The following is a 14,537-nucleotide window of genomic DNA, read 5'->3' as shown; positions in this document are numbered from 1 at the left end:
AAGTTATAATTCCGTAATACTGGTTTTAAGTTTGACTCTCTCTAAATGTAGTTAATGAGCGGTCACATTTGTTGCGTCCCCTGTATGGTGCCTAAGGAACAGTTTTTCTAATATACACACAAAATCAAATGTCCCATGCCTGCAAGGCTGAATGCCATTCAGCCTGGGAGACCTCTTGGCTGGCTGCCTGCTGTCGCTCCAAAACTCCCTGTGTCTATTCTTCCTAACTTCTACACAGAGAAAAACAAGGTTGAGGATGGAAAATAAAGGGGAGGGGGCGTGGGGGGGGCATTTAAAAGTTCACATCAGCTCAATATTTATAAGAAAGGTAGTTTCACATGCCTACACAGCAAATACACAGAACTTCTCAGTGAGATCATTAACATATTAATCTTAGATTCATATACACAATGGAAGTACCAGTAATTCTTCTCTTTTTGGCAGTTCGAAAGATAAGGCATTAAAAAGGAGGAGGGGTATAGAAAAACTGCAAAAACTCTCAGCATGAATATCCAAACACCTGCACTGAGAGACCAGACCAAACTCCAGCATGGCCTCTATCAGCCTAAGGGCACGTCCCTAGCACAACCCTGCTCCTCCCTCACTGCTGTCTAGAAAACTCAAGGTTGCCAAAAGAATTTATTGTTTGTTCCAGCCAATACCTGATCTAGGTCCCTCACCTCCTTTTTTTCTTTTTGGCCATGCTGCGCAGCTTGCAGGATCTTAATTCCCGACCAGGAATCGAACCTGGGCCACCGCAGTGAAAGCGCCAAGTACTAACAACGAGACTGCCAGGGAATTCCCCCATTAATTTTAAAAACAAACATAAACTTAAAATTGTAACTCTTTCTTCTGTCCCTCTGAGATGTGTGTGTATCTCCTACAAGACAGGGTGTCCTTCTCAAGGACCTGAAAGCCATTCCTTTTATATGTAATCATCAGACTCTGTGGGAGGGTAGAAGTCTTGTAACTTGCATAGTTAGCAGGCACAAAAGCCCTAATCAAGCTAACTCTGACCAACTCTCATACCAGGTGTTTGTGATTTTTGAATTTCCCTAACCCTGCTCGACCCCTTTACTCCCTCATTATCATCTCCCCAACTCCCTCATTCTCCCTTTAAAACACCAGCCACCTCTGGGCAAACTGAAATCAAGCTCAAGCTCCATCTACTACTGTAACCGAGCAGGACCCCATGGGGGCCTTCCCAGGACAGCCCTTTCCCCCATATCCTCTGCTTTAGCTCCTCTCTGAAGTACCTAGGTAAGAGTATTTGATGCACATTTCCTGAGTTGTTTTACAGATGTGAAAACCCCCCACCAAATGGAAGATGTTAACTACTTGATGACCATGAGCACATAGGCCCAGGCCTCCTGGAGCCTAAGGGCTGATAATGTTAACTCCTGTGACTCCACCGTTCCCTCACCACCAGCCAGTCAGAGAATTGTGCATGAGCTGATCACATACCCTGAGAACCCTACCCCCAACCTGGCTTTTAAAAATGCTTTGCTGAAACCCTTCTGGGAGCTCGGGGCTTTTTAGGGCTTGAGCCACCTGTCTACTTGCGTGGCCCTGCAATAAACCTTTCTCTGCTCCAAACTCCGATGTCTCGGTGTGTTTGGCCTCACTGTGTGTCGGGCACACGAACTTGCGCTAACACTACCACCGTAGTTATTGAATAAAATCAGTCATTACAGCCTTTAACTGGTGTCTGCCATTGTTTACCTTTGATGGGGGAGTCCCTGAATATCATTCAGATGAAAACCTTTATTTTACCACTGAGAGACATGAAATTTAAAGAGATTCATTTATCCAGCGATTCCACAAATATTTATTGAGTACTTGTTCTATGGCAGGAACTAGTCTAGGACCTGGAATACCAAGGTAAAGAAAACAACCAACCTGCCACCATGGAGCTTATATTCTAGGAGGCAGTCAAATAGGTGAACATAAGAAAATATCAAGTAGAGACAAAGGCTATGTTGAAAATAAAATAGAATACTGTGAAAGAGAAAAGTCTGAGTGCTACTCTGGATTGGGTGCTCAGGGGAGGCCTCATTAAAAAAAGCTGACATTTGACACAAAAAGTTGAGACATGACTGATAAAATAGAAATTAGCCACATGAAGACCTGGCATAGGAATGTTCCAGGTAGAAGAAACAGCAAGCACAAAGCCTTAAGGTTTGGCATATTATAAAACCACAAAAAAAGATCAGTGTAAGTGAAGTAGAATTAAGAGGGAGAGCAGCAAAAGATGAAGTTGAAGAGGTAACCAAAGGCCAAATTTATGTAGGCCAGGGTAAGAAATTAAAATCTAATTTCAAATGTGATGGATTTTTTACAATCTTTTTTTTTTTTTTTTTTTTGCGTGGGGAGAGCATAGCTCATACAGAATATTGTGTTAAATGGTGAAGAGGTTGTGTTGAAAAGGGAACACTCCTACACTGCTGGTGGGAATGTAAATTGGTGCAGCCACTATGGAAAACAGTATGGAGGTTCCTAAAAAACTAAAAATAGAGTTGCCATATGATCCAGCAATCCCACTCCTGGGCATATATCCAGAGGAAATTCTAATTCGAAAAGATACATGCACTCCTAATGTTCACAGGAGCACTATTTACAACAGCCAAGACATGGAAGCAACCTAAACGTCCATCGACAGATGAACAGATAAAGAAGATGTGGCATATATATACAATTAAATACCACTCAGTCATCAAAAAGAATGAAATAATGCCATTTTGCAGCAACATGGATGGACCCAGAGATTATCCTACTAACTGAAATTAGAAAGAGAAAGACAAATACCATATGATATATCACTTATATGTGGAATCTAAAATATGACACAAATGAACTTATCTATGAAACAGAAAGAGACTCACAGACATAGAAAACAAACTTAGGGTTACCAAAGGGGATAGCGGGAGGGATAAATTAGGAGTCTGGTATTAGCAGATACAAACTACTATATATAAAATAGATAAACAACAAGGTCCTACTGTATAGCATAGGGAACTGTATTCAATACCCTGTAATAAACCATATGGAAAAGAAGATGAAGACCATATATATATATATATATATATATATATATATGAATCACTTTGCTGTACACCAGAAGCTAATACAACACTGTAAATCAACTATACTTCAATTAAAAAATTAAAAAATATTTTGTTAGTTTCAGGCATATGCCCAGGAATGGGATTGCTGGATCATATGGTAGCTCTATTTTTAGTTTTTTAAGGAAATTCCATACTGTTTTCCATAGTGGCTGCACCAACTTACATTCCCCCCAACAGGGTAGGAGGGTTTCAATATGACGGGAGGATTTTACATGGGGGAATAATTAGATCGGATTTATGTTTCAAAAATGGCTGCTGTGTGTAAAACAGACTGCAGAGGGAAAAGAATGGAAACTAAGAAACCAATTTTAAGGCAAGAGATGATGATGACATGGACTATGGTGGTAGTAGTGGGAACAGAAAGAAGTAGACAGCTGTATTTTGAAGGTAGAATCATCAGGACTTCTGAAAGAACAGATATGGAAGGTGAATGGAAAGAAAAACCAAAGGTGACATCTAAATTCCTTGCCTTGAACAAATGGAAGGATGAAAGTGCTTTTAATGAAGATATAAAGGAATACCTGAGAGAAAAGAGATCTCTTTCATACCTCATACATTTGAGGTATGTATTAGACATCTAAGAAATGTCCTTCTCAAAGTTAGTGACTGAGCTGAATCTTGAAGCTTATGACTCCTGGCTCAGAGATCTTTCCACTGGATCATATACAGTCTTTACTTAAACCTTTTCAAATCTGAGTCAAGAAGAATTTTTTGGCTGAGCTCTGAGAAGTCATCTTTGTATCCCTAGCTTGTGACAAAGTATGAGACACACAGCAGGTACAAAACACAAATATCTGATGAATAAACAAAAGACATAGAAAAACAATGTTTTTACCTTAAAGTATTATTATTTTAAGATAACCACCAGTAACTTCTATAGGCAACACAACACATCTTAGAGAACATTATAAATTCTTACCAGGATAATAATAGCTAACATTTATTGTGTTTACCATGTGCCAATACTATTCCAACTGCTTTAAAATATTAACTCAGTCAATTCTCACAAGCCTGAGAGGGGTGTACTGTTATCCTTAGGAGGTTCTGTGATTTAGCCAAGAAATGAGAGAAGTAGGAATTAGTATCTCTAGGAATTTATGGTGAATCAGTAATATATTTAAGACACCAATGAGGCCAGTTATCACCAACCAAGCTATGGAAAAAAGCTAGACTGAGAATTAGAAATCATTCAGCTCCTTTATTATACTCAAATTACACCTCACCAAGTCCCCCTGACCTAATACTTAAATATGTCCGACTATTTTGTATATAATATTCTTTCCAGAGGACTAAACGAAACATTTACTGAGCACATTTAGTATTTGGAGGGCAAAGATGAATTGACAGTCTCTGCTCTAAGAAGTTCAGAATTCAGAGAGCGAGATGGTCATGAAAACAAATAATTATAGAGGTGGAAAGCAGTCAGAGTCATCTACAAACTGAGTAACTGATGTATCTATGAACTACTATGAAAACACAGAGGAGAGAAACCCTTATTCAGCCAATGGATGAAGGGAGATCAAAGAAGGTTTTATTTAAGTGGTGACATTTATGCTAGGACCTAAAGGATGAATGAGGTTTTACCAGAAAAAGAGGTAAATAAAGAGTATTTCAAGAAAAACAGAACAATATGAAAACCACTGGGGATGTGAATATTTTGGTATGTTCTGTCAATGTGAAGGCGAATAGAGGAGCTCTTTATGCTGAGCCCTTAGAATCCTAGATCATGAGTGTTGGGGGGTGGGTGTGGATAGAGACAAGGCCATGAAAGTAGGTCGTGGCTCATAAATATGAGGACTCAACAAGCATTTGGAAGTACTGATGAAAAACAGTTCTATTGCACCACGCAAGACAGACAGGAGGATAGATTCTGAGGTCAAGGAGACCCACTAAAGCCTGTTTTGCAATAATTCATGGGAAAGGTGATGAAGCTGGAGCTAAGCTTGGAAGAGGATACTCAAGAGAAGGCAGATTCAGATTGTTAGTACACATACCTTACAAAGCAACAACAAGCTTTATGCCTAGTATATTACATAGTAAATGTTTTACTATTTACAGTAGAACTTTCACAAACATTATTTCATTTGGAGTGGATGTTCTGTAAAACTACAAGATTTTTGAAAGCAAAAACAAAGTCTGATTCATCTTTCTATTTCCTACAGTATCTCCCAAGTTCAGGGCCTTGCTAATAGTGGACACTCAATATTTACTGTATCAATGTTCTCTGATATAACTACAGAGTCAACTTACTATTATGATGGGCTATCTGGGAACACTGCCTATAAGAATGTATATTAAGAGTTATATACAATGGATGTTTCTTTAATTCCTTAAACAATATACAGGAAATAAAAGACTGTCACTTATTTCAAGTTGGAAGGTGTTGAACCACCACCATGGAGAAGACAACTGTTTTGGCCTGTTTGGGGGCTGGGATGGGTGGGTGGGTTACTGTATACTTACTTCGGTGCTGACTGTATACGGGTAAATGGACAAGGTCTGTCGTCCGTTTAGGGACCTGTTTTGTATTCTCCCAACCCTACACCCATTTTTCTTTTCTTTTTTGAATGTATTTTTTTTTTAAACAAAGGTTGTAGAATTCCAAATTTTTTTTCAACCTTGGAACCTTAAGTAGAATGCCCTCAAATGGACGGATTTTAGTCCTTAGAGAGTCAGTGTGTGTGTTGCTGCTTATTTAAATACAGTTCAGGTGGAGCCCCAAGAGTGCCAAGGTCCTCCCTATGCTTTCCAGATGTGCTTCTTCTTCCTAAAACCAGGAGAGGTGAGCACCTGAGCAGGGAATCTCAGGTGACTTAATTTAGTTCACCGGTGCCTACTCTGAAGCGCTGGGTGTCTGTTCTTGAAGAAACAAACTCACCGGAAGGGCGTGTTTCCTTATTATATACTAATAACTTCTTATACTGATTTGTACCAGAAGTTCCTTGACTGTGACTTATGCCAAGTAATCATGAGATTTTTTTTTTTCCTGAGTATTGCATGAAGGCTACCAAGTTGGAACAGGCAAGTCCTGGATGTGAAAGCTTTAATTTATCTACGTCATTCATGTGTTATTTTTGTAGCTATAGTCTCTATTTTCTTATTTGATGACCGCTGAAGTGTTCCTAGGCCCTGTCGTAAACCTAAGAGTTGATGTATTGGTGCGAGCAGTTGGAAGTTCAAGATGTTGTGATTCTTTTTTTCTTAATCCCCCTTTTGTATATGTGATATTAAGCAGACGATGAAGCGTTACTCTTGAGGATTTAACAAGGAAGGAGAAAGAAAGACCCACATTTCTGGGTGAAGTCTTTGCCCCTCTATGTGGAAAAGTGGATTGCGACTGTTCTCAAGTCTCAGGTAATTGCACCTGACTTTAGGATCCAAAAAAAATTTTTTTTTGTTTTGCCAAGTTGTGCCTTTCCTTCTGGAATTGTAAGTGAACACAATAATAGTACCTGTTTACACGGTGAAGTGGATATTGTTACGGAAAACAAGGCAGATTCAGATTGTTAGTACACATATCTTACAAAGCAAGAGGCTTTCTCGCTTGTTAAGCTAATAATGCCTTGTGAATGTATGATCTACGGAGAAATCCCTGTAGTTTTTACCTGCTGATGCTGTCTGTCGGAGAATAAATTTTGGATGGTTCTTTTTTTCACCAAAAAAAAAAAAAAATATATATATATATATATATATACACACACACACACACACACAGGAAATATTTCGATGGCAAGATTTCTCTAACAACATGGTTTTGAAAATCAAAAGAACACAAAAACCCCAACAACTGACCAGAGCACAGGTATGTATCAGTTAATTAGCTCATTCCACAAACAGGATAAACAGTCCTTTATCAGGACTTTATTGTATGCCAGACACTGTGCTTGACATCAGGATAAGTAAGACACTACAACTCCTGCTAAAGGAACTCTTAGTGGGACAGGCAGCTGGAATCTGTTAACCTATAAATTTGGTACATTTACACATGTCAAAAATTTCAGAAGCTACCTCAAAAGTAGTCTATTCTGAAGTCTTAGTTAAGGAAAAGGTACCTTGCAAGTATCTGACAAAAATCCAGCAAGAAAAATAAGATCTCTACCATAGCTATTTTGTATCATAGGTAAGAGTAACCATATACCTAAACTAGGCCTAAATGGAAAGTGTGTGATAGGTAAGTACCTCTCTCCAAGAGATCTACTTTATATCAATAATCTAAATAGAAAGGGAAATAAGGCTTTAGTATAAAATAGATTGAGATTCAAATCCAGGCTCTATCAGCAGTGTGATCTTGTCAAGGTCAATCACCTCTCTGAATTTCAGCATCTTCATCTGTAAAATGGAGGTTTTGTTGCTAATAAAAGAGATGAGATTAGGAAGATCAGATACTCACAGTGCCACAGCTACTTATATAAATGCAAACCTGAAAATGGATCCAGAAAAACACCACAAGAACCAACTGGAACACAGCAGAAAATACACAGAGAATTAAGAGCTGGTAGGAAGTATATTGGTATTCTTCAAACTGTACATAAACATTGTTTCATGACACTTTTGTTTCAGATATATTAATAAAAATGTCATATTTAAACAAAATTATTGGTGACTGATTTAGTTCCCTACTTTTATTTTCTGAGTAATTAACCCTATATTATACTGAATGGCTTGCCTTGTTATACTCTGTATCCAACATGATAGTATGTTGAAGCTAAGATTACTGCCAGATCTAGAGAAAATTCCCTAACTGCTGCCTTTTTAAATATTGTGAAATATATACGAATTTAGTATAGAGATATAATGTTTACATATAAATAAACATAAAATTTGCAATTTTAACCATTAAGAGTATAATTCAGTGGCATTTATCAATCACATTCACAATGTTGTATAACCATTAACACTTTTTATTTCCAAAAGTTTTTTTTATTATCCAGACAGAAACTTTTTTTTTTTTTTTTTTTGGACATGCCATGTGGCTTGTGGGATGCTAGTTCCCCGAACAGGGATTGAACCCTGGCCCTCAGGAAGGGAAGCACAGGGTCCTAACCACTGGACCTCCAGGGAATTCCCTCCAAACAGAAACTCTTTAAACTTTAAGCAATAACTCCCTATTCTCCTCCCACCCTGCAGCACGTGGTAATCTCTAATCTACTTTGTCTCTATGAATTTGCCTATTCTAGATAGTCCTTTTTTTTTTTTTTTAAGGTGGCATGGGACTTTGGTTCTTTTTTTTTTTTTTTTTTTTTTTTATTTATTTATGGCTGTGTTGGGTCTTCATTTCTGTGCGAGGGCTTTCTCTAGTTGCAGCGAGCGGGGGCCACTCTTCACTGCAGTGCGCGGGCCTCTCACTGTCGTGGCCTCTCTTGTTGCGGAGCACAGGCTCCAGACGCGCAGGCTCAGTAATTGTGGCTCACGGGCCCAGTTGCTCCGCGGCATGTGGGATCTTCCCAGACCAGGGCTCGAACTCGTGTCCCCTGCATTGGCAGGCGGACTCTCAACCACTGCGCCACCAGGGAAGCCCTAGATAGTTCTTATAAGTGGAATCATCCAATATTTGTCCTTTTGTGCCTGGCTTCTTTTACTTAGTGTAATGTTTTCGAGGATTGCCCATGTGGTAGCACATATAAGAACTTCATTCCTTTTCAGGGATGAAAAATACTGCATTGTATGAATACACCACATTTTGTTTATCCATTCATCTGTTGATGGACACTTGGGTAGTTTCAACCTTTTGGCTATTATGAATTACGCTACAATAAACACTGGCATACAAGTATCTGTTTGAGTCTCTGTTTTCAATTCTTTTGCGTATATAGCTAGGAGTAGAACTGATAGGCCCCATGGCAATTCTATGTTTAGCTTTTTGAGGACACGCCAAACTGTTTTCCACAACAGCTGCACCATTTTGCATTCCCATCAGAGTTTCAATATCTCCACAATCTCACCAATACTTATTATTTTCTTTTTAAAAAACAGTCATCCTATTAGGTATAAAGTAATATCTCATTGTGTTTTTGATTTTCACTTCCCCAGTGACTAAAGATGTTGAGCATCTTTTCATGTGCTAATTATTAATCTTTGTATATCTTTAGAGAAATGTCTACTTAAAAATTTTGCTCATTTTTAAACTGGGTTGGTCTTTTTGTTGTTGAATTTTAGGAGTTCCTTATATAGTCTAGATATTAAGTTCTTATCAGTCATACGATTTACAAATATTTTCTCCCATTTTGTAGGTTGTCTTTTCGCTTTCTTCATAATGTTATTTGATGCACAAAAGTTTTTAATTTTGATAAAGTCCAATTTATCTATTGTTTTTCTGGTTGCTCACATGCTTTTGGTGTCAGATCTAAGACTCTACTGCCAAGGCCAAGGTCGTGAAGGTTTATCCCTATATTTTATTCTAAGAGGTTTATGGTTCTAGCTCTTTTCATTAGGCTGTTAATCCATTTTGAGTTAATTTTTGCATATGGTATGAGGTAGGGTATCTACTGCATTTTGCAAGTTGTTAAATCTCAAGAAATACATATTTCATACTACAGGCAACAATCAAAAGAAGTTCTAAGAACACTACAATAAATTCTCAATACATCTTATATACTCCATCCTCTCATTTTCAGCTCAGACAAGAATCAAGACATATACACATCGGGCTTCCCTGGTGGCACAGTGGTTGAGAATCTGTCTGCCAATGCAGAGGACATGGGTTCAAGCCCTGGTCTGGGAAAAATCCCACATGCTGTGGAGCAGCTAAGCCCGTGCGCCACAACTACTGAGCCTGCACTCTAGAACCCACAAGCCACAACTCCTGAGCCCACGTGCCACAACTACTGAAGGCCGCGCACCCAGAGTCCATGCTCTGCAACAAGAGAAGTCACCGCAATGAGAAGCCCATGCACTGCAACGAAGAGTAGTCCCTGCTCACCGCAACTAGAGAAAGCCCGCGCGCAGCATGAAGACCCAACGCAGCCAAAAATAAACAAACAAATAAATAAATAAATAAAAAGAGACATACACATCATTATCATATTCTTCAATGGGTTCCTAAAGCTTCTTATACATAGGAAATTTTAGGAGATTTTATTTTTACTTCCCAGGTTTATCTGCTTAGTAGCTGAAGTAATGAGATATAACTTTAAATTGGTATTTTTATGTAACTTCTTTCAAAACACACTAATACTAGAGTTACAGGTATGTTTACTAAATAAACAAATGCGGTTATGAAGGAGCAGTACTCCTGAGTATATAATTGAGAGGTTATGACCAATACAAGTGTGCACACTTGAAAAAAAATCTCTGGAGGGGAAAAGCGCGTTTCTTAAGTCACCTACAAGGGCACTCTTGCCACAGGAGACTTCCCAGCCATAATTAAGGCACTGATCCCTTCTGACTGGAAAAGCCTGCAGGTATATTATCAACATAAAACATTCACTGGACCACCTGAAGTTCACTAGAAAACTAAAGAAAATGCAACCCAACATTTCCATATCCACAAGTATAAATAATTTGGCCCAAGTTGCTATCAACTTCCAAAAGAATGCCAGACACAGGAAAAAAAAAAGTAAAACTGCCACTGTTTCTCTGATAATTTATTATTAATATTTAAACAACATTTGCTGAGTTCCAACTATTTGACAAGACTATGCTGAAAAGTATTCACATATACTTGCATGAGAAAACAGAGGATCAAAGAAGTAACTAAACTTACGCACCTAGTAACTAGCAGAGTTCAGGTTTTTCCCCATTAGAAATCCAGTGCTCTTTCTACACCACCGCATGCAATTCATTTATGAGGGTAAATTATGGCTACTTACACATTACCACAGAGTAAATGGTACTCTTTAAGGAACATTTTGCAAAGTTAAAAGTAGGTGAAAATGCTTTCCAATAAATAAAGCATTAAGTATTCATTCTGTGGCATCAAACTTATGTTCAACACTTGCTTCATCATCTACTATCCATGTGACCTCGGGAGTTATTTATTCTCCATGATCTGGGTTGTACTATGAATTAAATGATAATGTATGTAAAATAGCATAGGATCTAGTATATAGTAAGCTCTCAAATGTTAGCTCTTATCATTATTATTAAAATATAAGCTTTGGAGAATTGAAACCCTCATAAATTGCTGATGGGAATGTAAAATAGTATAGCGACTATGGAAAACAGTTTGGCAGTTCCTCAGAAAAATACCATATGACCCAGTAATTATACTCCTAGGTACATACAGAAGAGAAATGAAAATACATGGCCACACAAACACTTGTATACCAACATTCATAGCAACATTACTCCTAACAGCCAAAAAGTGAAAAAATCCAAATGATAATCAATTGATGATGAATAAATAAAATGTGGTATAAACCAAACAATGGAACAGTGTTTGGCAATAAAAAGGAATGGAATACTGATATATACTATAATATGAATAAACCTTGAAATCATTATGCTAAGTGAAAGAAGACACAAAAGGCCACTTATTTTATGATTCCATCTATAAGAAATGTCCATAATAGGCAAATCCATAAAGACAGAAAGTAGATTGGGGGCTGCCAGGGGATTTGAGCAGGAAGGGGTTTGAACGGAATGGATTGCTAATGGGTACAGTTTCTTCTTGGGGTGACGGAAATGTTCTAGAATTAGATAGTGGTTATGGTTGTACAACAGTGACTATACTAAAACTCAATGAATATACTAAAAATCAATGAATATATTTTAATATGGCAAATTTTATGTTGTATTATTATTTTATGTTGTATGAATTATATCTCAAATAAAGTAAAACAAATTAATATTAACAAGGCAAATAAAAATGAAAGATAACAACCTTAGTTTACTTTTGAAAACAGTATTTATTGCAGTAGAGAAATATCTAACCCTTGTCAAAATATATCCAAATTAGCAAATGATAAAAGATGACCCTTATGACTTGCTAACACATGACCAGCTTCCTAAGGAGTAAAAGGAGTAAAGGCAATGGGCAATGGGCTTTACTGAAATTGTCATTTAGGTTAAACGCATCTATTGCCAAATTTATTCACTTTCCAAAGAGTTCTAAACCTGTTACTAGAAACCAAAGGACAGAGATTATCTCTTATCTTCCCTTTACTTTTGAGGGATAAATGAGGTCATTTTCTGTTAAGTGGTGGATAGACATCCCAGAAGAGACACATTAGGTTATTTTCTACTGAAGGTCATTATCTCTCAAGTATTGAGCACCAGCAAATACTCTTTGCTTATTCTAATAAGCATATATTTTTTAATATGTTAACATTTCTTAAAATCAAGAGCCTTTTAAAATCCATGGTAACATTCAATGTGACAGTATTTCTTTTTCCATTGAAAACCTGTCTCTAAATCACTGGTTGTGGCATGCACTGAAGAAATCACAAAATTGAAGAAAAATAGCTATAATAAATTACCATCTGTCTCTTAGAAATAATTCTGAGGCTAAAGGAAATCAACTCCTTTAAAGGATAATTTATTAAAAATTAGCTTTCCCATTAGTTTTTAGGGCCTCTTTATTGTTGTTTTTGGGCAGGAGGCAGGGCAGTAGGAAAGCAGAGGCACAGATAATGAATTTGTTGAAGGTACATATCTGTTTATTGACATGGTGGTATTCATTATCCATGGCTAAGGTGTCTGAAATTGCTCACGTGGTATCTAAAGTCATTAACCACCACAGGAAATAGAGGAGTTTCATGGAGGCATAAGAGTTCACTGGCAGAGAAATTTCTTTGTGACTCACCAAAAGGAATCTGAAGCTCAATAAGGCCAAGGCCTATCCAATGAAGCAAGACGTTAACAGGTCGTCACAGAACTGCTATTTTAAATTTCTACTCACTGGGTTTCTTTTAGGAGGGTAACTCCACCTTAAAAGTAAAAAGTCACCAGCTAGATTTTCAGGTTCCTTTACATTCTGGATGAAATTGGGAAATATATGTTAGCAAGTGCAGGATATAGCACAACAATGATGCCCTTCTTGAGGTGAGCTGCCAGACACCTCTCTCTTTCCCTCGCTATCAGTTACAAAGACTTATTGACTCTACCTTCCAAATAGCTCTCACATAAACCCTTTTCTTTCCATACTTACTGCCAAAACCTTAATTCAGGCCTCTTCATTGCTCGGTTGGACTACTACAGTAACTTTCTTTCACGTGAACCCTAGGCCTCCACTCGCTGCCATTCTCTCTAGGTACCTTATATTATAGTGAAGCCAAGCTATTAGTAATTTCCTAACAAGTTTCTGCTCATTCTACAGGTCTCAGTTCAACGGTTTTAGGGAGACACAAACAAGACAAGACAAACAGATGCCAATGCTGACGATTTGTGGTGGCAGTGTAGTCTGCTAAATCTAGACTTGGCAGGAAAAGCTTAGACTGGTAACATCTGCTATGAGCCAAGGAACAAGGCATAGCAGATGTCAGATATTTGCTCTGGATTTAAACATAATTCTATATTAATTATGTTCCACTGACTTCAAAAGGAAAAGAAAAAGCTCTCCATAATACATATGCACAATGGTACCACTAGGAAAAAGATAAAAGGTCAAGAGGCATGTTAACAGGGAAGGTAAAAATTCCACTAGAAAACTAATGTAACCAACTAATACAACTAAGAAGTAAATACAGAGTTAAGCTTATTAGCAGCCAAATGAAAGAAAACTGAAATCGTTTAAGTGATTAATTCATCTAATACTGATGCATAAAAGATGCAAAAAGCAATCAAGATGCTTAGAATTTACAACAAAGACAAATATGAGGGGCAATACTAGCGGTGTTTTAAAGCACTGGATTCACAAAGTCCTGGGCTTCAATGCTGGCTCTGCCATTTCTAGCAATGAGAGACTGGTCCAGTTATTGTTTCTTAAAATCAATTTCCTTGTGCATAAAATGAGGATAATACTTACTTCAAGAGTGAACTATATAAGGAAAATATTAAACACAGTGCCTGGTACATAGTGAACATGCAATATAAAAAACATACAGTAGTTTCTAAAATGGAATTACACATAAATCCATGGAGGAACATCTTCCTGAGAGAAGAAAGGTCTCAAGAAGAAAGTAATTCTTGAGGTGAAAGCTAAAGGATAAATGTTTGCCAGGAAAACAAGTTGGTGGGAAGGCATTCTAGGCAGAAGATAGAGTATATGCAAAAACTCTGAAGAATGAAAAAGATAGTATTTTCTCTGAATGACTCAGAATGTGAGTCAAGTAGCAGGGTACACAGGAGTGAATGTCATTCGATGTGGCTAAAGAAAGTGGCTAAATCATTAAGAGCTTTGAATGCTAAGACATAGTTTAGATTTTTAAAAGAAAGAGAATCACTAAGTAACTCTGTAAGTGATATAACAGTTACTTTTAAACCTTTGTGTTTAATGACAGAATCATGGCTTGGGCTCACCATGCTGGTGGTGAT

The 14,537-nt window shown here is 37.6% G+C and overlaps 1 protein-coding gene and 1 long non-coding RNA gene across 2 annotated transcripts in view; one reads left to right on the top strand and one right to left on the bottom strand.

The window, feature by feature from the left end:
* Nucleotides 1-10,049, top strand: part of LOC132370542 (uncharacterized) — a 96,572-nt gene extending 86,523 nt beyond the window's left edge. The window contains exons 3-4 of the long non-coding RNA XR_009504610.1: nucleotides 6,361-6,479; nucleotides 9,740-10,049. This is a non-coding gene — a long non-coding RNA (uncharacterized LOC132370542). The remainder of the gene's footprint in view (nucleotides 1-6,360; nucleotides 6,480-9,739) is intronic.
* Nucleotides 1-14,537, bottom strand: part of RSF1 (remodeling and spacing factor 1) — a 182,132-nt gene that overhangs the window by 75,603 nt on the left and 91,992 nt on the right. The window lies entirely within an intron of this gene.

Source organism: Balaenoptera ricei, chromosome 8 (genome assembly GCF_028023285.1).
Source record: "Balaenoptera ricei isolate mBalRic1 chromosome 8, mBalRic1.hap2, whole genome shotgun sequence".
NCBI lineage: Eukaryota > Metazoa > Chordata > Mammalia > Artiodactyla > Balaenopteridae > Balaenoptera > Balaenoptera ricei.
The sequence above is the reverse complement of the archived record's forward strand: the minus strand, read 5'-3'. Positions and strand labels throughout refer to the sequence as shown.